Below are 3,466 nucleotides of genomic sequence, written 5' to 3' on the forward strand. Positions count from 1 at the left end.
CTGTCCTCAGAGATTTCTCTCTTCAGGCAGTCATGCTGCTGCCTGTGGGTTAATGCAAGGACAGGTCTCCTGCCAGGGATTCTAGCATGGTGGGAAAGCTGGTTGACCACCTCAGTCTCACTCTTCCCAGTGTAAAAACCAGTGAGCTGGTGATATGGTTTGGCTCTGTGTCCCCAGCCAAATCTCATCTTGAATTATAATTCCCATAATCCCCAGGTGTCAAAGGAGGGCACCAGGTGGGAGATGATTGGATCATGGGGGTGGTTTCCCCATGCTGTCCTCGTGACAGTGAGTTCTCACGAGATCTGATGGTTTTACAAGTGTTTGACAGTTCCTCCTTCACACACACACACACTCTCTCCTGCCACCTTGTGAAGAAGGCACCTGCTTCCCCTTCCACCATGACTGTTAAGTTTCCTGAGGCCTCCCCAACCATGCAGAACCGTGAGTCAATTAAAGCTCTTTTCTTTATAAATTACCCAGTCTCAAGCAGTTCTTCATAGCAGTGTACTAATACTGTAAGGGAAAGATTCTCCACTCAATTGTTGCTAGGCAGAATCTGGGGAAGGGGCATCATGGATGCGGAAGTCTGGTTCTCCTACCATCTGCCTGGAATTTTTTCACTTCTCTGTGGCCCCAGAATCTGTCTCATTCCCTTATTTGAGTCCTGGGTTGTTGCTGGTGAAAATCTCACACTGTGTATTTATTTTGGTTTTCTGTTGGGGGCGTGAAGCCAGCTTGATTCTATACCGCCATTTTAAAGCTGAAAATCCTCCAGGGCTAAATCAGAGCAGACCTTTGGTGGAACACTTTCTGTGCATTTGTAAGGACTTTCTATAGTGTGAACTCTCTGATGCTGAATGAACTTAGCAATATGGCTACAGGTTTTCCAACCTTTACTGCATTAATGAGGCCTTTCTGTTGTGAACCTTCTGGCACCAAAGAAAGGTGAGTCCTTTGCTGAATGCTCTCCCACATCAGCTGCACTCATAAGGCTCAGCACCACAGTGGACTCTCCGGTATTCAATGCAGCTTGCAGCTGGAGTTGTGGCTAAGAAACTTCCCACACTCACTGCACTCATGAGACCTTTCTCCAGCGCTGGGTTCCCCGTCCTCAGGTTCTCTGGTGCTGAACTGTGCATTTGCAGCTCATGGCCCCCTCACACGCCATACTTTCCAGGTGAAAGGTTCCCCCATCTTCGGTGCTCCTGTGTGGCTCCCCTCACCGTGATGGCCTGCTGCTGAAGAGGCCAGTGCTGGGTCCCATCCTTGCCTCACACTAAGGGCTTCCACAATGTGGGGACTCCACAGCTTTCCACAAGGCCCTGCCCTCGGCCCTACTGCAGTGTTTCTCTCTGCTGTGCTGCTTCTGGGCTGGTTTAAACAGAAGCCAAAGCCTCTCCCACATGCCTCTCATGGGTATGCTTTCTGCCCAGGTGTGCTCTCTGGCACTCAATCAGGGGCGAAATGCTTTTCAACACTGGGCATTTTCTCTTCACTTCTCCCCAGGGAAATGACGATTATTCAGCTTTTGCTCACACACACCCCCCATCAGTCCTCCTACCGCCCTCCATTCTCCTAATAGGCTTGTATCATAATACGGTTACTGTTTGGTGCTTATATTTTAGGGCTATATCCATACTATTCATAACTAAATTCTATAGTAGTATTACTGTGGGAACTTTTTCTTTCCTACCCGTTTTGCTTGGAGTTATGTCCCTTGGATTCCTAAGTACTTGTCAATAATTCAATCTCAGCTCCTATGTAAACCCTCAATATGTTCAGAGGCAACAGGTGTCCTAATAGTTAAGCCATCTTCTCTGGAGCCAGCACTAAACCCAACCTGGCTGCCTTCTATGCTGAGTGCACGGCTGCCATCCTGGAACCTCCTTTTGCTGTGCTCCTGGGGAGTCACCTTGCTCTTTGCATTGGATCTCCCATTGCCTTTATACTATGCTTTCTCCTTTTGGAGTACATTCTCTAGTCCTTTTATTTAAAAGGGTGTGTAAAGGCCAGGCGTGGTGACTCCCACCTGCAATCCCAGCACTTTTGGAGGCTGAGGCGGGCAGATCGCTTGAGTCCAGGAGTTCAACACCAGCCTGGCCAAGATGGCAAAACCCTGTCTTGACAAAAAAATCAGCCAGGCACGGTGGCACATGCCTGTGGTCCCAGCTACTTCGGAGGCTCAGGCAGGAGAATCCCTTGAGCCTGGGAGGTCAAGGCTGTAGTGAGCAGTGTTCGTGCCACTGCACTCCAGCCTAGGTGACAGACCCTGTCTCAAAAAAATAATAAAAATAAATAACATGGTGTGTGGAATATACATTTTTAAAGAGCCTACAAGTCTTTTGGCATGACTTTTAATCTATCTGGAAATAATCTTCCTTCAGAATTGGAGAAGAACATTCCCTGTTTCCTATGTGGCATCTGAGGACTACAAAGTTATTGATTCCTAATACTCCCCATGTGTACTGTTCATTCCCTCCAGCCATTGCCCCGGTGTTCTGAAATCTCACACTCATGTGCCTGGATGTGCACACTGATAAGGAATGGAGAAGGCAGGATGCTTTCTCCTTCCATCGCGTTGGCACTAGGTGTGCTAAGCCCTTGTAATCTGGAAACTGACAGCCTTCATTCTCAGAACTCTTTTATTCGCTGGGATGCATTGAAAGACGTGTGAGGGTATGTCCTGGGCCACGTTATGGATGGGTAACTTTAGGTCTTTCCTTTTAGGCTGGTGAGATTCCTCAAAGAAGTCTCGTTCTGCTTTATTTCTTGCTAGAGGATACGACTGAGCTATGGATTTTAGATACTGAAGGCTGAAAGCAGTACACCTCCTCTGGTCTTTCACGGGTTTGAAGTAGGCACAGTTGCCCAACTGTGTGGAATGGGGAGTCTAACAGCTTCTTAAACAGGCCTCGGCTCCTAGTTTCACCTCATCTCACAACTACTTCCAGAGGTACCTAGAAGTGCCAATTCCAGATCCTCTGGGAGCTCTGCAAGACAACTCGGACGCTCAGATGTTCCCATTTCTTTCTTACAATGTAGATTTCTCAGGTGTTTCTAAGTCAACTACCATTCACCTATTTTCTGGAGAGCTTCCCAATTTTGTTGCTATTTTTAATCATCCCAGTGGCCTTATGCTTTTTAAAAAAGAATTCCCTGTCATATCAATGGGATTTCAGGAGGAAGCAATGGTAAACAGCCACATCTAACTGTACAGGAGGCTGGGAAATGAAGCCTTTATTCTGGGAATCCAAGTGTCCAGCTAAAAACTGTGAGTTGTATTATCGCAGATGGAGAGGGTGGATGGTGAATGGAAACTAGCAATCTCTGCCACATAAATCCAGCTACTTTCGAGGCAAAGAGAGACTGAGACTGCTCATGATAAAAAGCCTTCTTTGCAGGAGAGTAGGAGAGGTGGCAGAGGTTCCGGGACAAGAAATGAAGAAGCAGAACACACAAGGAG

This window comes from Hylobates moloch, unplaced genomic scaffold (genome assembly GCF_009828535.3).
Source record: "Hylobates moloch isolate HMO894 unplaced genomic scaffold, HMol_V3 SCAFFOLD_1, whole genome shotgun sequence".
NCBI classification, from domain to species: Eukaryota; Metazoa; Chordata; class Mammalia; order Primates; family Hylobatidae; genus Hylobates; species Hylobates moloch.